This window comes from Numida meleagris, chromosome 6 (genome assembly GCF_002078875.1).
Source record: "Numida meleagris isolate 19003 breed g44 Domestic line chromosome 6, NumMel1.0, whole genome shotgun sequence".
Taxonomy (NCBI): Eukaryota; Metazoa; Chordata; class Aves; order Galliformes; family Numididae; genus Numida; species Numida meleagris.
This window is the reverse complement of record NC_034414.1, coordinates 35709521-35735712: the sequence shown is the minus strand read 5'-3', so window position 1 is coordinate 35735712 and position 26192 is coordinate 35709521. Positions and strand designations below refer to the sequence as shown.

At 38.3% G+C, this 26192-nt stretch overlaps 1 protein-coding gene across 1 annotated transcript in view; it reads right to left on the bottom strand.

Annotated features, from left to right (window-relative positions):
- The window catches only part of AKAP6 (A-kinase anchoring protein 6), a 322203-nt gene extending 296701 nt beyond the window's left edge, over nt 1-25502 (bottom strand). Inside the window, exons 1-5 of the mRNA XM_021402796.1 lie at nt 25338-25502; nt 23882-23963; nt 20191-22492; nt 18886-18992; nt 18108-18205 (exon numbers count right to left, since the gene is read on the bottom strand). The gene's annotated coding sequence lies outside the window, so the exon portion shown is untranslated. The remainder of the gene's footprint in view (nt 1-18107; nt 18206-18885; nt 18993-20190; nt 22493-23881; nt 23964-25337) is intronic.

Below are 26192 nucleotides of genomic sequence, written 5' to 3'. Positions count from 1 at the left end.
ATTTAATGAATATTTCCCTAATAAGATAGACTTCCCTATAAAACATAACAGTTGCTCTGATATATAACTCTCTGGAGGTTCATAGATTTATTGTATAGTGCATGAGAGTAAAATTCTGTAAAATGGAAAAGTTAGGAAATTATAGTTCCCATATCCTAGAGAAATTTGTGAAAATGCTAAGGTTTCTACATTTCAAAAAAAATGTATTTTCCAGATGTACTTTTGTAAGATGTAGAAACAACTGAACATTATCCACAGGGCATTCTGGAAACTAGAAAGAGACCAGATAATTATCCCAGGAATCCTCCGATAATTTTTATGTCAGGATTTTGAGAGAGAGATCCCAGAAATGCCTTTGGGCACATCACCAAGACCAATATTATTTCCAGGCTAATTAGAGATGCATGTTCTCTCCCAGTGGGATGAATGATGTGGCAGTTTTAACCAGGTCTTGTCAGAAAAATGAAAATATGTGCCTATTTCAGTGCATCATATCTTCCTGGTAATATGCATAGCAAATTATACTTAGTCACCATCCAAAGCAAAAGGTATACACAGACCCACGTAAGTTCTGAACCTGCAAAATGTTCTATCCAATACAGTGTGAGTTTCCACGGTCCATATTTTCCTTAGCCACTTACACTGCAAAAGTAGTAACGCTAGCATTCTTTCTTCTTTTCCCCTCCTTTGCCTTGACCAAAATATCAAAAATTCCATAAAGTCAAATATGCTTGACTAATCTTACTGCAAGGCAAGACAGACATGCATATTACACGCGAAGCTGACAGCTCCACTGTGAAAGATGAGAACTAAATCCATCCCTTATACTGGGTCATGGCCCCTTGAGGTTTCCTAGCTCACAGCTGTAGGGGAGAGATGAATCAGAAATTTTGGTAGGAAGAAATCTTTGGAGATCTTTGTTTCAACCTGTGGTTTGAATAATGTTGGACTATTGCCAGTGCTAGATCAGGGCAGCAGCAGATTTGTCCAGCCAAGTCATGAAAGCCTCCAAGGATAGAGCTTCCACAGACTCTCTGCGTAACCTGTTTGAGTGCTACTCTACCCTCCTTGTGATGAAGTTGAGATGTTTGAGCTTTTTGTCTAGGTGGAAACAGAAAGTAAGAAAATGATAGAATACCATAAAAACGCACACTATATATGCTGCATATACTAATGGTAGTGTCACAGTCTCTGTCTGACTTCAGCAGAACTAAGAAACAATAGTGGAAACTTACAACAGGCAGAAGTGAATGAATTATCAGTGCCATAATGAGATAATGAGTGGCAACATGGTAGCTAATAAAGGGAGGAAGAAGTAAAATTTCCACTCTGCCCCATTTGTAATGCTGTCCCTGTAAAAGCGGAAAAAACCACTCTTCTTTATTACATTACCTGTTATGCTGGAAAATGACCAGCCTCTGCCAGGTATGGTTACAAATAGCAGATAACATGGGAAACATTTCAGTTCTGGAAGTCTCCATGCTCTACTGGCTCATCAGGACTTTTGCTAAAATGCCCCAACAAGCTCAGGTCTGATTTTGCTACAGTTTCTAAGCAATGGTACTCCAAACTGGGATGCAAAGTCTTCACAGACTGAGAATTTAGAAGGAGGCCTAATTCATCAGCTTAAATCTTAGGCAGGATTAGAATGCAATGGGGAAGAGTTTGTGACTAAATTCAATATTAGTTCAATTTATTTTTTTTTTTTTTACTCCTTTTATTTTCCTCCCCTTCCCTATTCTAGATTCGAAAACGAATCTGACAACCAGGTCTTCCCAGACACAGCTTGCCAAGCCTGGGACACCAGAAGCATCAGCCTGAATCACACTGCCTCCAGCCCCGTGAGCATTTCCTGCTTCTGAGAGAGAGCAGCTACGTTCTGACAGTTTCAATAGGATGTGTCAGCCTATTTCCAGAGCTTTCAAAAGACACTCTGTCATTTTGTGAATGATATCATTGTGTGGAACCTCTGAGATAATGAGACTATGAACATCATCCCACAACACCGTTTGGCTCAAAGACAGGGAAACATATGGGCATTCCCTCTACATAGATATTGCAGGGGAATATAGGGAAAATCCTGCTGTCTGCAAAACATATTTCTTAGCCTCATTTACAACAGCCTAGATGCTCTTAACAGTGGACAAGATAGAAATGGTTGGCAACAGACTGCACATCAACACATCCTGTTTAAACTTTTTCATAGAAGCTTTAAGGAGGTATGCAGTCACCACAGGATGTGAGACTTGCTAAAGCATACTAAGGACAGTACACTGAAATAGCTACAATCATACTTAAAAGACAAACTTTTCACCTTATTTCCACATTGAATGAGTCTGTTGAATCACTTGAGTCTGGATTTCAGCTTATGCAGATTGGATGACTCACTAACGGCTTACCACTCTGCAACAGAACATGACAATCATTGGGATGAAATTGGTATGCAATAAAAAATTAAGCTCCTGCAGATTGACCTGGCCATTTAGAATCCAAAATGTCATAAAAAATTCTTTATACTCGACCTTTTATTTTGCAAAACAGCAGAGCAGACCTAGCAGAGATTCTGCCAAAATTCTCACATTAAAGTTCAAGTACTACTTTGCATCTCTCTTCAAAATAGCAGTTATGAGTTGTACTACGAAACAGGTTTTATGTTTACACACTTATCAAGAGACTTTATTCAGTAGCTACTACTTTCTTTAGATCAGCTACTGCCCTTCAAGCTCAGTCGCACCTCTTCATACAAAGTACACAGGGAAAACAACAAAACCCAAAGCCCACTATGTTCTCCCAAGGAAGGATCTCTAGCCCTCTGAAGAAAAAAGTGAAGGTAATATGAAAGACTAAAACACTTTATACCTCATTACAGGATTGCACTACATATGGTATATGTTAAAATTCTCAGAATTTATGTACCATATGTCACATGAGAGCAGTAAATTACCTTAATTGGCTCAAGTGTGAATTTTGAAGAAGGGCTTTTTCTTTTCCTTTTTTTTTTTGGTAGTTGTTTAAATGTAATATAGAATTTATTCTCCATGTAAAAAGGCCATATGCTCTAAGGCAAATTCCTTAAATAAAGAGATAACAATATAAAAACTTTTTAGCATCCAGCATTTCTAGTCTGAGCCAGGAGAGTACAGCAGATTCTTAGATAAAATTGCTTGAATTGTATATGTGAATATGTGTGGAGAGATCATTCCGCTACCAGTTACACTGGAAATATTTTTCATGCATACAAAATACGGGCTGTAGACCACTAGCTGTCTACGCTAACACAATGGAGAAACAGCAAATGCAGCCTCTGTGATACTGCACAGCAGCACTTTCCATGACTTTATCTCCTCTCATCACAATATTCTGCTCAGGGTTTTGGCTCTTGGGGAGGTGGACACATTTCAGTGTAAACTTTTCTTCTTTGATAACATAACAGGAAGGAGGAGTAAATAGATAAAATAGAGAATAATTTCCTTGCTATGAATTTGCTATTTCTCAAGAATTAGGCCCAGTCCTGCACAGAATTAAGGCTCAGCTTTATTGATGCATCAGTTGTCTAGAACTCTTCCTCTTCAGTGATATTCTGTGTTTTTCTAGACAGACAAGACACTATTTTTCTCTTGGTGACACCAGCACTGAAGAAGAGATCAGCTACCTCTATAACAGCCTTCGTTTTTTTGTAAAAAAGCCTAAAGCAGCAGAATTTTGAATATATTTTCTAGGAGTGAAAATCAGATTTTTTTCTTTCTTAAGCACAGATATCTCTCCTGATGTTATCATCTGTGCAGAACTTCTCCGAGTCTCAGCTTTTGTATTTATACCTCAAGGGAAGGAAAGATTTCAGAGATGATACAAATTGTTACAGGGTAGAGAGCCGTAACACAGAGCCAGGCCCTCCAGGGAGCGGGAATTGCCTTCTTCTCAGTTATAAGATCTTCTGTGTATGTTTCCCTTGTACAGCTCTCCCAGAGCTCTTTGCAATTAACTTTCCAGAGCTCAGTTTACAGAACGAAATAGCATCCAGGTACTTACCGCAGCCCTAATCCTCAACAGTGCAGTGGAATAGATAAAGATGATAATTAACAGTCACAGCAATTAAAGCAATTTCATGTTGTGATATTCATTTTCAGCCGAAAAGTCTCATAGATTTCTCCTGACTGACTGCCAAAATAACTAACATGACTGAAAGATTCAGCCCCAAAACTTTCAACACAGAAATTCTGCTTCCTCTGTTTTCCAAAGACGAGAACTTGGTGACACATAGAAGTCTAATTTGTGTTTTCTTCTCCTTCACTGCTTTGGCCTATATTGAGTTGAAAATATCATAAGATACTGCCTGCTAACCAATTTTATTTTTATTCCCCAATATAATTATGTTCACAACTTGTACTGAACTACATGCTGAAACACAGGCAAAAGCTTGTGACTGTGTTCTTTGCTACAACCAGCAGTGAAATGTAAGAAGAAAGCCAAGTGAACTGAAAGAAAAACTGCCGAACTGAAAAATGCTTTCCCCATAAACATTCCGCAAAGTTTTGGTCACTTGCTACAGTTCTTGGAGAAAGTTGCAGTAGATTTCTGTCACCCAGATCTGAGGGAAGTCAGGGCATTGCACAGTGGAACTGGGAAAAGCATCTTCATGGGGACTGAAATCACATGGCAAGCCAAAGATGAGATACAGATACTCCTACCATTACCAGCAACGTCTACACTGTATCTTTTGTCCTTATCATGCAAAAAAAAAAAAAAAAAAAAAAAAAGCCAACAAATAAACTAATGTGTGTTCTTCCTGCAACACTATAGTGGCAGTGAAAATCAAGATAACAAAGGAATAATTTCTGTTTTCCTCTGTGAGATGTGTAATGCCACAATTTAAAAATATGAACTGTATGTCTAAATTTGAAATAATTCAGAAACTCTAATAATGGATAATAATAATATAGATATGCCATCATGTAAATTCTATTAAAAAGAAATGTTTCACCTTTTAATCCATAGATGCATTCACACTGGAGAGTATAAATGTGTTGTAGGATTTGGCTGAAATAAATAAAATCTAATTTTATTTGGGGGCTTTAACACACTGTCTGCATGATCTCATGCTTCAGAAGCAGTCTTGTATATTCTCGTGCAGATAAGGAGCCTTTCTCATGCCAATAGCCCCTTCTTTTGACATATGTTTTATGTAGGTTAAATTATTGACAAACATATGTATCTGCAGAATCAGTCTTTCGCTCCCTACAACTTGGTTCATCAGGTATGCAGTGGGTTAATGACACTTTTTGCCTTATGTATCTCTATTTTCCCACTCTGTATTTTTGATCAGCATATGTCTGGGTGACATCTCTTAATACATACCTAGAACAAAAATAATCTAAATTTAGTTAGCACGTGTCATTCTAATGGTAGTGCAAACAAAAAATATTCAGTTTTGTGTAAAACCTTCAATTTGAGTAATCCATCATAATAAAACACTCTAAAACAGGGCAGATTTTCCTTCCAAACCTTATTAAAAGCATTCACATAACCAACAATCATACAAAATGGAAGCAGGTGTGGACAAGATGGAGAAGCACTAACACATAATGGAAGAAGAGAAGCTGGATTCTCTGTGCTGTGCATAGCAAAGCAGTAAGAGAAGAAGGGAAATGCAGGACACTCCTTGGCTGACTCTCAAGTGCCAGGAATCCTTAAATAGGATTTTGCCTCCTGGTTTACTTAAGATCTGCAATGCACTGAGCTGAACAGTCTGAATATGTATAGGGTATAGCAAAAAACTTAGAGGTTTGTATATGAGCGATAAAGAACTAAAAAGAGTAACTTAGCAGCTCGCATGTCTGGGTGAAAAAAATCAGGCTTCTGGATGAACTTCACCTTTGCATAACCTGACTACCCTTGGCAGAGTCTCTTCATTTGGTGAATGTATGATTTCACTGTCTGCATGCAAGCCTGGATACTGGGGGCTCCGCCAGGAAGAGAAGAAAGAAATGAATACAGTCTAGTGCTCACTAATGTTTGTCCTGGTCACTGAAGAGAGACTGGTGCATCTCTTAGGCTAATCACATGTCATATTAATGAATGGGCAAGGTAACCCTTTCAAAATAGGCTACGAACTTAGAGATCCAAGTGAGGACAATGGTATCAAACCATATTGCTCAAAGTGGGTGGGTCATGGAGGCAGGGAGGACAAGAGGATTGGTGTGGTGAACAGAAGGGTAGAATATGAAAAAAAAAAAAAAAGAGATGAAGGAATAAAAGTGGTAGTAGTTTAGTACAGTTGCAAGTGCTTTAGGTGTTAGTGATCTGGGGTGATCTCTTCACTTTTTAAAAAACAAACATAAAATACTTTTGGAAATAACAACAGTTTCCCTCTGCTACGGGCTGTTCCTAGATGCATTTACGAAAGACACGAATTTTAACAACCGTTTCTTTCCAGTTTCATCTCAACACTTTAATGATTCTTCTCCACAAGGTGGCAGAAAGACCACACAGTTGACCAATAATGGGTCTAACCAACTTTTGTCTTGCCACAGAATTACCACTTTAAAAGTCCTACCACCCAAGTGAAATAAATTCTGAGACAATTAGTTCCATGTTAATTGGAACGGTGCAATATATCCATACAATATAATAAAAGTTTAAAGAAAAAGATCACAAACAGGAGATTAAACTTCTTAGTCATCATGACCTACTCAAACATTATTATGCAAATTAAGGCTTTGCTCAAATGCTGTCCAGTAATACCTTTGCTATCTGCATGGAAATGGTTATGAAAGCAATTTGGATAAGAAAGAGGATCACATTTTAATATAAATGAAACCAGCCCAGAGGGCAATAACCTCACACTGGATGAGTTTTCAGATAATAAAATTGCAGAAAATGAAACTTCATATTAAGTGACTTTAAAAAAATGTTTCAGCACGGGTAATGAGGGCACAAGGCACGTATGGGGCAGGCTCCCAGACCACAGAGGCTGAGCCTCTGAGCATGCAGTGGGAAAGATTTGGGTCTGTCAGAGAATAGCAAGGCCTTGGCCATCAGCTCTCAAGAGCAGTTTATCCTGAGTTCAGGATGAAGCACAAGGCTCAGGATCAAGGTAACAGGCCCTGTGCAGCCTGCAGCAACCCAAGAGCTCACCTCGAGGTCAGGCACGCTGGGCTGCCTTGCTCACCACAGGATCTCTCCTCACAAACAGGTTGTGAATCACTTCTCTAGTGAATCACTTCTCTAAACTAGAGGTTATAATTCTGTTCCTCTCTCACATCTGACTAACCTGGCTATGACTGACCACAGCAGATTCATAAGACAGCCAGTCTTGCCCAAGACCATATTTTTGATAACTTTCCCCAGATCTTCTCTTTTAGTGTCGATCTGACCCCGTTTTTATTCCAGCAGACAAAAGAGACATTACGCACATTCATAAGAATCCTTCTCTGCTTTTATACTGATCCTCCCAAGTTCATCTGCACCTCCAATCAATAAACAGCAATTTCCCCTTTGAGAATTAGCAGTAGGAGTAATCCTCACACCCCACAGAAAGGCCTCCAGCGTTAGTACACTGCATGAGTAACTGGCCTTTTAAGAGGCTTAAAAAAAAAGACGACTTAGGAAATATGTTTTAGTGGAACCAAGTGTTGTAGCTATTTCAGAATAAAGTAAAAATCAAAAGATGACTAGAAGTCAGGGCAAAAGCCAGTTAAAACAGACAGAAATGTTAAAGCTGTGATGTCAAGTACACAGCATAGCAATGGCAGTAAACAGAGTCATGTGCTGAGAAGACCTGACAGGACCTTGTCTCAATGACAAACACCCTCTTCAACTCGTGAAAATGATCATGTTTTTATTGAAAAAGGATTCCAAAGTCTGCTGAAGCCAGAAAATCAAATTAAGAAGGCATTTAAAAATCAGCTTAAAGCGATTAAAATTTTTGTGAAGTGTAAAAAATGTGATTTCTAAATCACTTTTGCTTGTCAGGAAGAAAGTATATCTTCTGACTGAGACTGCTGCCCGCAGACATGGACAGAACAGCTATAAGAAGCCGGGCTGTGCTGTGTGACAGCTTTAATGCCCACCATAGCAGCTGCTATCCCTGCCTCCTGCTCTGGCCCTAAAGGCTGGATAAGTAGGTTCGCAAGAAGTTGGTCTTTTTTTTGTGCAAGCCCATCAGGTTTGCAGAGGCATCCCAGTTTCATGACTGTCCTGTCCATGCAGTATCAGCAACCTGATCTGAGAAGTGCGACTTCTCTGCCTTTCCCCCACTTGTACTACCAGGAAGCCAAACCTATGCTGGAAAATAAATTCACTGAAATACAGTAACAGGTTCAGGGTTCAAACTTTTAAAAGTATCCTTTACTGGATTTTGGATTTTCAGTTTAAAGCAGATAGCGTCTCCAAAGTAATTTAGTGGAGTTTAAGAATAGCTTCTGTTTATACCAGTGGGACTATACATCTATAGAGATATTGCCCTACATCTGAGAAAAGCCAGGGCATTTAACAGGATTATCCTCACAGAAGAACATCATATTTTAAGTGCTTCTGTTCCACATATGAAAAAGATGAATCTTATTCATGACCTAAGCAGGAAAACAAAGGTGACAGCTGAAATTCAGGAAACAGAGATTGTCATCCTGATGTTTCATGGGTTCTTTATAGGGCCTGAGGTGAGTTGTGTCTCTATGCCAGCGCTCCCACCTGGGAATCAGGGGTGGCAGTGTACCAAATCCATTTCATTTGTTTCTTTCTTAAATTGTCTTCTCTTTAGGATAGGACCACAAGCTGAGGCCTTGTTTTTTTCACAATGGAAGATAGCTAATAAGGCATACATTAATAAAATGGCTGTCTATGCTCACACTAAGGTATTCACTATGCCACAGGAGAGGAAATAAAAGCATAGTAGGCCGTACACAGTCATTTTAATGGGGGAGTTTCTGATACTCTCTCTGCTTTTGCCCTGATCCTCAAAAAACTTGGCGTATGAGCTAACAGGAAAGCACATCAAGGTAGAGCCAATGTCCTCTATCCATGAAGATGCCACCTCCAGATCATGTTGGGTCTACTCAGAAGTCTAGCCAAGCAGGTTCAGTATTGATTCCCCTTGACTGTGTTGCAAACACATGGTAAGCCAACACATTCCAGCTAACAGCTTTTACACTTTCATGCTGCTGGAATATAGGGCATGTAGAAATGAAGGGAAGGAAGCAGTACATATGCTGAAGTCCTTTGCTGAGATCTTGCATAGTCTTCTAGAGCTCCATGGTTTCAGTGCTAAATACCCAAGTTCCTCACTGAGAATAGTTTTTTTCCTGCCCCAGAGGAATGAGCTGAAGGAAACCCTGCAAATAGTTCCCAGCTTCCAACAAGGAGGTTTTAACTATACACGGGATAAGCTTCTCTGCAAAGCTACCTGTAATAGTTGAAGGGGATCAAGGTGGTACAGAGAAAACTAAAACTAAATGGGCTTTGGTAAAATGAAGATAAGTCACTCAAGCACTACACAAAAGGAAGGCACTTCACTGCCAAGTTAAAACACCTCAGATCTGACACAGCCATTACTGATCATGTACATGTAGCCCGAACTACCTTATCCACTCTGCAGAAGGGAAGATAGCTCTACACACTCCATATCTCTTACCTAACAGCTATTATTTAGTGTCATACCCAGATAAATAGCATACAGTCCTAAAACCAATGCAGTCAAGAGCCACCTTCACAGATGGTTTTTTTCTGTGGCTTCTTCACAGACAATTTACCCCAAAATTAACCTGTTTAACTAAGCGTGAGGGGGACAGCATGGCTACATCTTTCTTATTCTCCTAAAGATTATCTGAAGTGCAATTAAGTTTACAACTCTTTAAAAAAAAAAAAAGTCCAACTCCATCATAAAATGTGACAAAACCGATCAATTAAAAATAGGAATGCATTTAGAACACTGCATATTTTCTGGGAATACTGGAAGGAAAAGAAAGAAATTAATGCAAGTAGGAATTTAGCAAATTCTATAAAATCACACAGACAGGAAGAAAATTTGCTCAGTGTCAAATCCTTAGTCAGTTAAGCTCTAATTGCACTGTAGTTTAAGATGGAAATGCCTTACAGAGCTCATCAAATTTATGTCACTCCAAGGGCTGTCACGGAAGATGTAACAGATAGGAAGCTGAGGATACATTTGTTCTTAGCAAAAAGGCCAAGAAAATATCTATCTTCTTTCTACATCCATCAGCTGAGTCAAAAAAGACATAACTGGCTTAGAAGATAAGGCAATAACTAATTCAATCATGTGGAAAGAGCTGCCACAAAATCCCTCCCACCACCCACAACATTTTTCCACCCACATTGTTTGTGCTGCAGCACAATCCCCACCTAAACTTTAAGAAACTGAAATTCATCTCTTGGCAATCCTAATGCTTTGTTATTTCAGCCCACGATTCTTTGCTTCGTTGGCGGCATAATACATTAGCTACAATGAAATCACTACAAGCCTAATTCAAGACCTTCAGATGTCCACAGCAGCAGTCACTTGAAAGGGAATCTATCCTTATTAGAGGAGAGAGGATTTTCAATCAATAACTGTCAGCTGCACGTATTCTTAAACATGCTGTCAGTGGGATTTCTTTCCTTCCTTATATCAGTCAAATGCTTTTCATACTCACAAATGTGAGAGCCATTTAATCACTCCACGCATCTGTTTAGATTTTACCTTCTCCAGTTGCGAGTACCAACAAGGAGGCCAATTTTGACTCCGTTTTTTTTTTTTTTGCTGTCTGTGTACACATGTAGTAGAAATTGTATTGAGACCACAAACTCATTTCACATTCTGTAGGTCACCGAATAGCTGCTGGTAATGATTTTTGCTCACTAATGACCTAGGTTATATTTGAATCAGTGCCCCAGAGGTGAAAAACTGTATTCCATTACTGATTCCCTGAGACATAAAATCCCTTGATAATTTTTTTTTCTAGGTGGTTTTTGCAGTATTATTATTTATTATCTTATAAAAATTACATGTTCATCAAGCTTCTGTAAAATGCATATAAACAAGCTGCATATACAAGAGACAGAGTCATTTACATTAAATGACCCTCCAAATGTGGAAGTACAATAGGATCAACACTATTTAGCAGCCAAAGGGGAGGAAAGTAAGAGGCACACATTCTATTGAAAGGAAATATTCTGTCAGGAAAGTATAATTGTATAACCAAGCATATGAAAAAAGATATTATTTCTGGCACAGTCAAAAAAAAACCTTAGTAAATTAATTATAACCTTGGTTTTTAGTCACATCCTTAGGTAATACTCCTATATCAGGTAATACTCTTATATTTAAGTTAACTTGGCCATCTCTACTGGGGAAGTATACTTCTTCTATTAACATATTATATGTATCACATGACCTCCCCTGTGCTACGTATACAAATAATTCTCCCACTCCCAGTGAGGGATTAATTAAGAGAAGTACTCAGGCTCTTGAGAGAAAGAAATAACTCAATTGTGAGTCTTAAAAAAACAGGCTTGTGTAAGAAATGTAGCAAGGGGTTAAAAAGACAGACATAAAGTGTTTTAGTGTCTAGATGTACCAGAGCTTTTCAGATATTAGACTCTCTTTACCTGCTGCGCTTAGCTTCAAAATTCGGCACTGCCACAGGAAATAAAAGATATCTGTTTGCTTTTTCATCCATGTACCACATGGCTTTCACTTTCATCCAAACACAGGCAAAGTGCCACAGGGGAATCATTCTCCTGGCTGCCTTAGCACTTGTGATCTTTGACCTCTGCTGAAAATGGACTCCAGGCACAATTCTGCCTGACAGGTGAACCATGTAAAATCTTGATGAGGTGTGCGTTTTGTTTTGTTTGATTAGCAAGCCCTAAAATCAAGGCAAAGCTTTGTCTTAAAAATAAAATCCCACTTTCTTTATCCAGGCTTTGCCTTTGCGAATGTACTGATCTAGAGTGGCAAACACTGTTTTCTACACAGGTAAAAAGCACATTGGTACATGAAAATGGTGTTTTAGCAAGTCACAATGGGTAACAGCGCCGAGTGCAGACCTTGTGGCAGAAGAGGAAGGCTTGGAGCCATGACGTCATAAATCTCAGCAACTCCTGCAATGCACTGAGCGCGTACCCGCAGCATAATGAATCTGCTCCCTAGAGGGAAAAGCTTAGGAGCAGGAGGAAAGAAAAGATTATTTTTAGCTAAGGGAACCCTTTGTCTTACAGCATTAAAAATCCTTGAGTTGGTTTCTCACAATAGCAGCCTTGTGCAGTGCTCCACTTTTAACTCACAGAGTGCTGTAAAACGTAACAATTACAGCATGAAGCACAACCTTCTGAACTTGCCTATTTGCTTTTTACTTGATGTCCTTTTGGCTTCAGTTAAAATTTTCCTCCTGTCAAAGCTCCAAATTTTAGCTACAGAATTCTAAGCTCCTGTTTTTATCCACCACCAAGTTGCACTTTTTCAAGTGTTATACAGACTTCAGCAATAGGAGCAATAAACATTGTTTATTAGCCTGACAGGTTTAAAATGCAGTACCTAAAATTAAACTGAAGGTCCATTCCCATTTGAACATTTTATCTAGTGAGACACAGATCACCGTTTTCCTCTAATGCCAAAGAAATTTGATTCTACATCCATTAATAATCCCAGATGTCAGCCATAGACAACATTTTCATCAATCATTGCATTAAACCACTGACCAAAAGATATACCTATAAAAGAAGAAAATACACTTCCCTCTACTTTAATGTCTTTAATGCGTTTTCAAGATTTTAAGCCATTTTGCCAAAGGCTACTTTTAGTAAAGTGAAGAGACAACTGCATACACATCTCAGCTGCAAAAATGTTGATTTTGTTTAGCAAAGAAAAAGAAGTCTCACAACCTATTTTCTCTGTATCCTAGATATTCCCAAGTAACACACTATGCTTTGTAATACACCTCACTGTTTGCTAGCGTTACGTTTGTGCTGATCTGGATCAAGTTTGACCTGAACTCTAGTGCACACGGAGTAGCTGTAACCAGCTACTCTTGCTCCATGTCCAGGCTGGCCTGGCACAGTACTGTTAAATGGGGCATTGGGGTATGTCTACACTGCACAAATCAAATCTAAGAGGAGCTACCAAGCTGCCACCAAAAGCATTAATTCGAGTATCAAAACTAGACAGATACATCAGTGCAGTATTAGTCTGCTAATTGGGGCCAATTAGTCTATATTGCAGCTTCTACCAATGAATTTCAATGAAAATGGGCTAAATCTAATTACCTAATAGCTTTTCTGCGTAAGAGCACATGCACAAAGTGTTGCTTTGAATTTGCTGGTACACAGAAACTGTCCAAACGTCTAACCTTTCACTCTTGTATATATCAGTTTCACTCCCCAGCCATATGCATAGAATGAGCCTTCCGATCAGCTGTCTGAGAAACAAGGAGAAAGTTGGAAGGAGGAGGATGTAGAACTACCACAAGCAATCCTTTACACTAGGACACTGCTGGTGCAAATCAAAAAGAGCATGTATTACTAATATTGCACAGTGGTTGTTCTGCACATCACTGATTTCTGATTAGGCCAAGTCTCTCTATGGCCCATGCATGCAACATGAGGAAAGCTCTCCTGGAAGGGCAAGTTATGCCTGATAATGGCCATTGCCATTCAGAGTAATGACCTAGCTTTGAACATATACTACTTTAGCTCCCCCTATATACACGTGGAACCTATACCAAATATGATGTAGTCATCCATCACATATTCCACAAAATGCATCAAGATTTATTTGCTTCTGATCAAGAGTCTTAACTCAGCATCTCCAACCATGGTCAAATTATGCTACCACTTTGATTTGTCTGCCTTTACTACTAAGATATTGAGTAACACTTTTTAATGTTTTGAAGTAGCCTGCCAATTGAAGTCGCATTTCAGTACCTGTAAGACTCCTAAATCAATAGCAGAAGTAGGAGTAATGGCTAATTATATTTCATATTCAGGCTTGTAAAGACAGGCACTTTAGTAGATCCAATTAAATGGATAGGTAAATGGAATACTTAAATTCCCATTGACAAATTCAGCTAACCTTTTAAAGACATTTTTATTAATTCCAAGTCCCTATCTGTCTTTTGGATGCCTGTATAAATCTATGTATAAATCTTAGGCTCCTAAATCACCAAAATTCTTTTGAATTTCCTTCCTGTTTGTTGCCTCTGTCAAACATTTCCAGTGCTGTTCTCTCACCAGCTTAATTTCATAAGAAATTCAGGCTGAAATTTTTCACAGGATATATCTTTATTCTATTCCAAGTCATTACATCAGAGTGGAGTTTACCTTCTGTAAGTGATTCAGCAAAAGATGAATTGAAAACACACAGGCTTCATAGTAATTAGCTCCAACCAAAGTGTATCCACGTAGCGTCACTTTCAAGTCTCTGTTTAAGAAAAGCCTCCAAGTTTCCAGAGTGAACACAAACTGTGCAGTCTTTGTGGGCATCTCTAGAAATCAATGGGACAAGTGCTGATTGCTCATTGCCCCAGGAGTGACAAGCACACCTTGCAGAGTCCCTCTGCTTGTGTGCAAGACTCAATGCATTCCCAAGACAGCCCTGAAATTGTGCTAGAAAGAGCAGTAAGTGAGTGATTCTTGCAGATGCTGTTTCGATTGTCTAAGACTCCAAAACTTCAGAATATGGAAGTGCTAAATTCACAATATACTAATTAAAATAATTAGCATTACTGATGTCATCATGTCATTTGTGTAGCTACCTAGCAGACCAAGACTACGGTAGGGGCAGAACTAAGGGTGAAGGGGTGGGAAGAAGGCCTTGCTAAGATTAAGTTGTTGATCAAACTGTTTGGAAACATCAAGTCCAAAGAGGCCAAAATTTTAATTTGTATACATAGGTCTTACAGGGTTACATGTAGTACTGTTGGAGATGAGTGCAATAAGAACATAGTAAGAGAGAAAAGCAGGGTGGAGGTAGGGAAGAAGGAAAAAAAGATGAAGGGGAACAAAGTACCGGATTCCCAGTGCAGTGCAGGTCCCTCAGCCAGCTAGGAGGGAGAGCAGAACAGGAATCCAGATATCATCACTTGGGAGACTAGAGAAGGAAAAGGGAAAAAGGCTTATTTTTGTTTAGACAAAATCTCATTCATTTTTATGCACTTTAACTGGAGGGCTGCCCACAGGTACAGGTGTCACACGGGACTTAACCGCTGTCAGACATACCCCAGCAATACCTGAAAACAAGCCTTCTGACCAGCTGTCTGAGTAGCTATGCCAAAAATTGGAGGAGGAGGATGTGAAACTGCAGCAAATGGTCCCTTTCATTAGAACACAGCTGGTGAACAGAGAGAAAGATGTACAATTAAAATCACACTGTGGCTGTCCTGTACATTACTGACTTCTGATTAGGGCAACCTTTTAAAAAGAGAAATATGAAATAATGGAAGTGGCAATCAGAGTAATGCCGGTGGGGAAGGAGAAGCATTTGCCACCTTTTCCCTATCAAAACTCACTCAGTGTGCCAGCCTGCATCACTGTGCAGCTCTTGGAAATCAGATGTCCACAGTGAACCATTACAGGTTCTGTCACCCTCATCATGTACCTGCCACACATAGCTGATGGTAAGCCAGGACTTGCCACAGACAGTACCTGTTTTACAGTGGCAAGTCTGTCGCACAGAAATTCAGTCTATCCTTCTATATGTATTGTTATTCCAGATAAACAAACCAAACTATTCACAACTAGTGATGTTTTTTTAAAGACAATAGTGTATATAAGGATTCCTAATGTTATTAATATTCACTAGTTATCATGGTAATTAGGAACTTGAAGTGCTAATAAATAGCTGCCAGATGCGTTCTAATTTCCTCGCACTCACAGTAGATAATGCATATTGCTTATTGATACCCAGTACCATAACTGTGCTAATTTACTGGTACCTAAGGAAACCATAAGAAACTCAACATATTACACAAAAATGACTTGAATCTTACAGTCTCATCTTTCACGGGAAAAGTATCTGAAATCTGTAAAGAATTTGAACTTCAATTGTGTCTTAATGAGATAGTCTTGATCCTTTTAGTAAGTAAGGCAGCAAATTCAAATGTTTCTAAAAATGCAGATATTGCAATTCATTGTGACCAAACACTTTCTTGGCATTCAGTTCAAAATAACAATACTAATGAAGCATGATAATCATTGATGGTACAGGATGTTTAATGATCTAATTAATATTAACAAGCAAAGAGTAATCAAGAGTTATAAAGTGCTGTAAGCTTGTTTAAGAAAGATGAGTCATATAACACATGCTTAAAAACAAATCCTACTGCGATTGGACTCTAATAGGTAGGATCTAGTGCATCTAGATAGATTTTAGAGCACAACTGGGTACAGAGAGTTAAGAAGTGACAAGTGAACTTTTCTCAGCATCAAAACTTCTTCATGGAAAAAGTTCAATTTTGTAAAAATTTTAGAGTTTCTGAGACAGAAACTCTGAAATGACAAAGATGAGCAGAAGGCTCAAGGATTACTGTACCCAGGATTATTCTTTTAATATCTAACTGCTAAGAAAAAAAATATAAAATACTTTTATATGAAAAGTGGATACTACAAAACAATCTGGAGAAACAGCCAGATTGGCAATTGGCCTTGAGATTGGCACAGCTGATGAGAACTCCACTTTGAAAGAGGATATCTAATTCTGAAAAGTGATATACTCAGACAGATGTTCAGTGAAAGGACTGTGCTTAACCGGATGAAAGAAATAACTTGTAGGCAGTAAAAAACAAAACACCCTTATTAATTTAGAAGATCCTGCAAAGCAAGTTAAAATAAACTAATCAATTGTTGACAATTCAAAAGAGAACGCCCTCTGAAAAGCAAGCACATAGCAAAGCAGTAATCCTTATTGGAACAGTTATTGAAATGCTGTCCAGTCAAATAGGAAAAGATAAAGGTGTTTGACAGCCTTCCTCCTTAATGACATGCTCGATGTAAAAGAAAGAAGAAAGTAAAGCCCCAGTAGAGAGGTCCAGAGGTGAACAGACAGCACTGAAATTCATTGAAAAAATAATTACCAGGAGTCCTCTCATCATTAACAAGGATTATAATTGTACCAACACCACTGAAGACCTGTTTATCACTGGATGACACAGTCACCTTTACAGACTATATAACCAAATAGTCACTCCTTCCAGTAAGAGAAAGAAAAGACACTGATCATACAAAATGATTTTAAACTAAACCACCATGAGTTTATTCAAAACGTTGAATACAATTTTCCGATTCCGTAGGACATACTAAGGTAAACTTATTGGATGAGGAATTTTATGGGCTTAAATAAAGGTGACGTTTGGAATTTTTCCACATCAAAGATGGGAATGGTTCACACATGCTGTATATGAGTCAAAGGGAAGAAAAATCTTTTATGGGATTAAGCATACCAGACCCAGCTACCTAAACAGCAACTATTGCTAGGTCGGGAAGGAAAGAGAGGCCTGAGAACAATGACAGACAGGTTGTCAGTCTCCAATATTTTGTCAGTATAGCTCAGAAAGAAAAATTGATAGGAACCTTGCCAGGAAGTAATGCAGAGGCAAATTTTCATTTCCAGAGAGCTTCAAATTAAGGTTTTCTCTGAAAAACTCCACCCTGTGAGAGTTTTCATGCGATGGAATTTGGTCTTCTCTGCTTTTGCTTTTGATCCTGAATCTAATTCGTTATTCAGCCCCTCTGCCACATCCTCCGTATTGCTCATCAAATGCCATTAATATTTAAATCAGGTACCATTTCCTTTTTTTAAGATAAATCTGTTTCTCAACATTTTTTTTTTGTCTGTAGAGAATAAGGGGGAGATATTTGCTCATCTCCTCATGATTTTCTCTTTCAGAGAGCTGAGGGCAATTTATCTTTTGTGCGCTATGGCCATTCTGCTTTAAAGGACCGTGGAAAGTGGAGTTCAGACCTCCTTTCATTGTCTGAGGTGAATATGTTTGAATTTTGGAGAATTCTGGCATCAACATTACATTACACACTGGTTCTAGTAAATAATCGAGGACCAGTTAAATCCTATTTACTGAAATGATCTCTCTGGGTATTTAGCAGTAAGAATGAAGAATGCCTACCTGGTACTCCAAATGAGCTTGCAGTGACTGTAGTTGATTCTCAGATGACTTCCAGTACACGGTCAGTGATTACTTTGCAATCTCCCTCAACTGCAGCTCTGGGAGAGGAAGACAATCTCTACTCATACAAAGCATAATGACTTAGTTTATGGTTTTCTGAGGATTTCACATGTATAGCTCAATACTGTTGACAAACAGGTAGGAACAGTGAATAATCTGTACAAAACATTAAAAATCTTCTATTTAAAAAAAAATCCTTTTCCCTTATGACACACTACTTCCATTCAATCTTTTCTCAATCCTAACAGATCTCTATCTAAATAAATGCTAACATTGTCTAGCTAGAATTAATGAACACTTCAACAGATCACGTAGAGCTATTACAAATATTGAAATATAAACTGATACTCTAGTTCATATTAAAAAGTTTTGGCATCTCTTTGGAAAAAAAAGGAGAAAAAAAAAGAGACAAGAGAAAAAGAAACAGCTTAGTACTTTAACATGAAGAGAAATTCAGAAAAAGAGTGAAATACCTCTGAAAATCATGCAAAGGATATAATGAAACCATACACATAAAGAAGTTAAAACTTTTTCAACAGGTAAGCAGTAGCCTTCTCTTAACTTCTGCTCTTTTTCTTAGTTGTTACTGGTAAAAATTATTATATGTACTCATAGTCACAAGACAAATAACATTGACATTTCAGATGTCTGTTTAGATCTTGTGATACAACAAGTTGTAAAGCACAGCTACAATAGTGCAGGAAATATTAATACTCACGTTTAAGGATAACCACTTCCAGGCATCTAAAAGGTCAAAACAACATTTCCTGCATAGTACAGGACTCCTCCATTGATTAATACAGAGTTTTCCTCTTTAAAAATCCTCTGTAAAACCAGAAAATAGAGAAAGGAGTGACAACTACTCTCTTGCAGTACAGAAACTCTGGATTTTCCTTTTGAAAATCAGCAGCCTCATATTTCTCAGAAATTTAGTTTAGTTTTTTGTTTGTTTTCTTTTATACTGTTGCAGATTTCTTTTTCTAAGAGTCTTATACAGTCCTGTCTGGTTTAGAACAAATTTATCCGAAGATTCATTAATTTAATTAATTGAAATGTTTTAAAAAGAAAAAGGTAAAAACAAAAAAAAATGGAGAAAAATAGTGAGGCAGGATTAAACTCACTGAGATTTCATGACTGAAATATATCCACAGCAGAAAAAAAGTGAATAAAATGGGGGTGTTGTGATAGTCCCCAAAAAAACAACACAGGAATTAACAAAATGTTGCATGTGTTCAGCAATGGAGATGGGAAATTAAATTGCCACACTCAGTGGTGGGCAAAAACAAGAACCAAGCAAAACACAAGGACAAAAGATGTAAAGCTCCATATTGTGGTTACATGAAAAGAAGAAATTTGTGAGCCTTGCGTATTCAAAAGACAAGGACAGCATCAAGAACATTTGAGCTCTTTTTCTATTTCTTTGAAATACTGTATGGGTCCTTTTCATTTAAACATTCTGGGCCCTTGTGAAAACTCACACAGAAAAATAGTAACTCAACGTGAATCTCGGAGTCTTCCTTGATTAGCATTTCTGACTGACTTCGGAAGTTCAGCTGCAACATCCTGTTTAGAAATGCAAAAATCTTATCTGTATGCTGATGGAATAAACAGACACTGTATGGACGATGCTCAGAATAAAAATTCAGGCAAGGGTGAGACAGCCTTCCAGCTCATGTTTTCTGGAGAACAGGGACAGGTTACAAAAGACTGGAAGATTATGCAAGGTATGTGAGCATTCGAGAGGAAAGCTTCTTTTGTGGATTGATCACAGTGGCTCCTTCTGGCCAAATTAGATGTGGTCATTAAAGTTCATGTGCTTTGCTTTTGTACTTTTTGGTGTTTAACTTTTTTAAAATCCTTCAATGGCAATATTAGACGCAGTTGAATTTGATCACACATCAGATTTGTAATCAGGGAAGTCAGCCATCCATATTAACTAGCAAGCTCAAAGAGGGTAGATTTAGGTTAGATATAAGGAAAAAATCTTTTACGGTGAGGGTTGTGAGACACTGAAACAGGTTACCTAGTGTTGTTGTTGATGCCACATCCCTGGAGACTTTCAAGGTGAGGCTGGATCAGGCTCTGAGCAACATAATCCAGCTGTGGTGTCTCTGTTCATTGCAGGGGAGTTGGACTAGATGGCCTTCAGAAGTCCCTTCCAACTCTAAGGATTCTATAATTCGAACTAGTCATTCTGTCAAATTTTTCATCATCATCACAGCAGACACTGTGAGACATATTGTCCCAACATTATTTTTATTATTATAAGCAATTTTTCTGCAGAAATTCTTGTTGACTTCAGCGGATAAGTCAATTTTATTCTCACTGGCAGATCTGATTGCAATTTTTATTATAGGCACAAATTGTTCCCCAGCTTCTAACCCCTATCATTACCCATCAACAAAAGATCTTTCTCTGAGAGCAGTTTCTGTTGCTGGCAATGCTATTCAATGCTTACATCAGGAATGGGTGCCTAGAAGCACCTGTGTTATGCTGTGGAACAGATCAGATCAGAAGGGATTTTAAAAGTGGTGAAAAATGGGCAGTTTCTCCAATAGTTGTTCTCTTTTGGAAACAAACCTCTTCCCTGCCTTGTTGCAGATGTGCAAGTAGTCCTGCAAACAAAGGAGAAACAGGATTGACTGTTTCGAGGTCACTTTCTAAATCTTTTCCAAGAAAAAGCAAACTACTGGAATATTTAACTTTACAGAACGAAAATAAGGTTTACAGCTGAAGTATGAGATGGGGGCAAGGGTGGCCAGGGTTCCTACTGAATTCAGTGCTCCTGGATCACTTTATTCACAATATATCTTCAAGGCCACAGCACAGCTACCTGAAAGATTCCTTTCCCTATATTGACATAAAAGGCAAATGGAGGAAAAATTACAGTTAGATGGCAAGTGAGTTCAGAAGGATTACCTGAATGTGAAGAAATTGCTCACTGCATCAACTTTTATTTTTCTCCCAAACATTTGTTTCTTATGACATTAGAAGCACATAATCACATTTCTTTCATTAAGTTTCAGTTGTCTGTGGCAGCATTTGCATTCTGCAAATCTTTATCCTCCAATAATGAAACAAATCAAGAATTCATCCTCTGACAAAGAAAAGTTTAAGCCCACTCAGGAGCCTAAGCCTGACTTCAAGCCATAATCCTGCAAGCAAAAATCTATCAGAAGGGCAAGGATCACGTGTTCATAGAACATTTTCCTTATCATTTTCTTGAACCCAGTCCTTTACAGTCCAAAGAAGGCAGATGCACCAAGTGCCAAAGGCTTTACTCAGCCAGACGACAGGAGGGGGTTCCTGGGTGTCTCAGCTGCAGTGATGGAGCTGCCTGTGATGCCCTCCTAAAATTCACTGCACTCCTCTGCGCCTCTCCAGCTGGAGGGTAGGGCAGACAGAAAAGCAAAACCCCAAGAAAGAGCCTGAGAGAAGCAGCAATTAAAATGGGCCTGGCCAAATGCCAGCCCTGAATAACTCTAGATACAATGGGTCCTAAACCTAAGTTAGGCCAAGTGCCAGGCTTGGGGATGCATGCACAAACATAATCTCCCAAGAACAGACAGAGGCAGCAAAGTGCAATTAAGTGTTCTCAGTTCACCAGTCAGTCAGAGCAATCCTCAGCCACAGCAACACTTGACAAACATTTCTGTATACAACATGAATAACAAAAAATAAAAAAAAGATTTAATTCAATTCCTATCACTTTTAGGAAAAAGGAGAAAATCTGAAATCCAGGAAGGGAAATACTAAAACACGTATAACAGAACTAGGAAAAATACATGTATCATAAAAGAGGATTTTAAAGCTGGGTTGGTTTTTTTTTTTTTGCCATGGACACAAAACCACACATGAATTGTATTGATTTACCTTCAGTAATGAGGATAGTTGCAAAAATGTTGGCAAACAGGCAACGTGAAACAAGTTGAGTAAGAAAACCATCCAGCAATATACTTTGGCTGCAATTTATGTTTGTTGCATTCTCAGCTTATACAAGACAGACTTCCAGTAATCTCCCTTTGACACTACCACCATGCTCCAACTTATTCCCCTCATTAGGCTCAGTTATTCACCATCTGTCTGTGCAAAAAAGAACCTCAGTCTGAATATTATTTCTTCATCGTGATGCAGAAGCAATAATGAAACACATTACACAAACAGCAAGCTGGAATTAGGATACTTAGCAGTCCAAACAAAAAAGAGCTGGAGTCCAAACTTCAGACACCAGAGTCCAAGTCCTGCCACAGCCTGGTGCTGGGAGCCAAGGGCAGGAGTTGTCTGTGAGAGGGAGAGCACTAAAGCACAGTCACACCTGGTTGGGTCTGGAGTTAGAGGAAAAGAGAAGTTTAATTATGAATAATGCCACCACAAAGAAAATAAATTCTGCGAACATACACACAGGCGACAACCAAAACCAGAGATGCTGCAGGGCTGAGTTCTCTCTCTCTCTTTTACATTAGGCAGACTTGAGATGCGGTCTCAAGTTTTAAGTATTTTGAGTATATTTTACGCAAAGACCTTAATAAATAAACCTAAGGATATGGAATCTTACCACTTAATAGCTGATAAATTAATCATTATGCAAAAGTTGTTCAGCTACAAATCACTAACCCCCTTAGGAAGTCATAGACACTAAAGAAAGCAAGAAATACTCAAAGATTTCCATGTACTCTCTTTCTTCCCATCCTGCTAAAGAGAGAATCACAAGGTATTCATTGTCTGTGTTTTCTTATATGATTGGCAGGAGTGAAGAAAGTCTCCCAAAGGAGCACATAAATAATTTAAATGACACACACGGTGGCTGCCAGTACCCAGCAAAATTCATCCCGCCTGTAATTCAGCTTGGCTCTTTAGCATGCCTTCTCCAAAGCAGATAAACTAAAGGCATACAAGAGAATAAAGAAAGAATAAAAAATACCAGCAAATCTCTCTAGCAGCAGTTATAATATGTCTTGACATAGGATTAAAATCTAAACCTTATTTTCAGAAAGGTTAAAAGGAAATTATGCACAAAATTGCCCTGGGATCTTTGGATGGAAAACACTGTGTATATTCAAAATCATTGTTAATGCCACATGCATGCCATTGCTTTGAACACAGCCAGACCAAAATATGTGTAAAAGACGTTATAGGAGTATTTTAAATCAGGGCACCAATCCAGAGGATATTAAAGTGTATAAGCTGTCTTCCCGTCTCTAGAGTTTTTAATATGATGAATGCCTGAACTCCTGTCAGCCTTGTTATGAGAGTTATGATGCAGTGATTGTTCAGCTGAGCACCACCAGCCCACTGTAAACTTAAGTCAAATGGATACTACCCTTCAGTGGAAACTAAGCCTCGGTTTCTCTGCATTTTTATGTTCTGTGTTTTTTTTTTTTCTTAAAAAGAAATTGAATTAAAGTTTTTATTTCAACACTGCAAAGTTAAAAGATCTTTGGTTCACCTGCCATTGTAGACATGGAAGAGTAAATTATTCAAGATGGCATGATTTTTATACTGTTAGGAAGTTAAGGGATTCTTTTTCCTGTAAATATTTTAGACAACTAAATATCTACACAGATAACTTTGAAAGCTGAATAAATTTATTTACTCTGAAAAACATGGCTTGCTATTGAACCTGAAGGAAAACCTGTTTTATTTATTTTTGCCTTTGAACATCATCATCATACTATTTGAAATAAGTCTGTGCTGAGGGAGGGAAGAATACATACAACTTTCTCTGGCGAAGTCAAGGCACAGAGCACAACATCGTTAAGTTTTTCAAAACATTTGTCAGAGGTAGATATGTTCTCTCTGCAGGGAAAACCAAAACAAAAATGAAAAACTACTCCTGCTTAAATTTCTTCTATGGTATTTTACCTTTTAAGTCTTCTAAAACTCTTTCCTGATTCACAAAGATACAGGCATTTCAAACAACAGAACTCAAGGATTAAATGTTTTGTGACTTATTTTACACATGAATCAGTTATTTAACAACCAAATCACTTCTGATATTAAGAAATTTTTTGTATGGTTTCTTAGCTCTACCACGGGTATCAAGAAAAATACTCCTCCAATGAAAAAATATTGCAGCTCATAATACAGTCCATTGTTGCAAGTCTTATGAAGTTAGAATTAAATGTCATTCCTGAACTTGAATTGTCTGTGCATATAGAAATTAATGGGGCAGTCCGTAGCCATGTTATCTACAGCAGGAGAAAACAACCTTTCAGAAAATTCCAGTGTATGCAGCTGCCTCTCAGTCACCGGCTGCTAATGGTCCTGTTCCCTAGGGCTATTTGGGGAGAAGAGCCTTCTCACTCTGATACACCCACATCACCCTGTTAACTCCATTAGAAATCATCTTCACTGGTTCTGCGAGACTAAGCTTACCCAGATCTCAATTGTCGCATTATTATTTCTGTCAAGTGTACTGCCTCAATGTTTGCTTCCTGCCAAGCTCTTCCCATAGGTGCATGCGAGTGTGCAAAAGAAAAGGGATCAAAAGAGTGACATTCACCTTCTTTAAATGCAGCAACAAAACCAAACATGGGCCTGGTATATGCATGTGGCAGAAGCTTACATTTATGTACCCAACATTGTAAAAAGTCAAATCTAGCACAGATAGAAATCAGGAAGTACTTCAGTGGGAATTGTAACACAGAAAACTCTACAGAATGTGCTCCATTTGAAAATCTTATAAAACAAATACTAGATGAAACAAAAGCGATTTTTATAGAATTCATAGAACCTGCTTTACATTTACTCTTTATCTGCATGTGAATGTAATTAAAATTCAAAGCATTAAAATGAATACTAAGAATAACAAGAACTTCAGTAGGTCCCCATGGAGCACAGGCTAAGATGGTTTGTTTGACTAAACTTCCCTTCATAAATGTAGCTGCAGTGGAACTGTGCACACAAGAACAATAAAGCAGAATAATTACCTTGAAAAGACAACCACACAAAGGTGAACAAAGCAAAAAAACGTATGAATAAAGGTAAATGCAATGTACCAAATATAAATGAGAAATAAAGGCTACTGCATCAACATGGTGAGGAAGGCAGCTAACCAAGTACTGCTGTCTCTCTGCCTCTGCCTTTATCTCATACTTCCTGCCTGTTTCATGTCACAAAACCAAGACAAAAGCAATAAAAGTAACTTTTCAAAAAATATAAGATACATACCACAATGTCATACCGAAATGACAGCATGCACAAATTGCTTTTTCCAGATGACAACTGAATAGACAGTAAAAAGATGTTTTCCTGCAGTCCATCTCTCCCACTGCTGTAAATGGACCAGAGCTGGCTGCTTGTTAGCCATTGGGTTGGCATCAAAGCAAGCAGTCCCACCTGAAAAGAGTATCTTTTAAGGATTTATATAAGGGACGGTTTTCCAAAAGTGCTCCAAGGACACAAAATAAGTCAGTCACTGCAACCCGTGCTTTAACACAAGGATTTGATTAACCATCTGGAATGTATCACCTTGGGAACAGACAAGGTCTACATCTCCACATGGATTTTCAAACTGTGTGTGAAATGTCTCCCAGAGGGCTGTTTCACAAGATAGGTTTAAAGCACATGGAAATGAGTGACAGTCCTCCGTAAAATGCTACATTTTAACCTAAAGCATAAGCCCCTGAATAGTAAACAGCTCGGATATGTGGATGGAGTAGGGCAGGAAACACGGAGAACTTACTACAAAAGCTTTCCCACTGTCTTGCCTGGTTATTTTCAGAGGCTTGAAAATAGCCTTTGTTACTCAGGTTGGATACACAGCTGGCTTTTGGAGCACCTATTTTTAGTCTAGTATGATACAAAGCCATTAATTGAGATTTAAACATTCATTATGAGATGTGGAAAAATTTGATAATTAAAGGTGCATCTACAAAAATCACAATCTTGGTACAAGAGATCGGGACTAGACTGAGGGATTGTGTCTACCTGGAATTGAGTCTTGAGCCTGCTCCTGAACTTTGGTGTCTACAAAAACCATTGCTCATAAAACACAACCAAGAGACCATGTGGTGGTTTTACTTT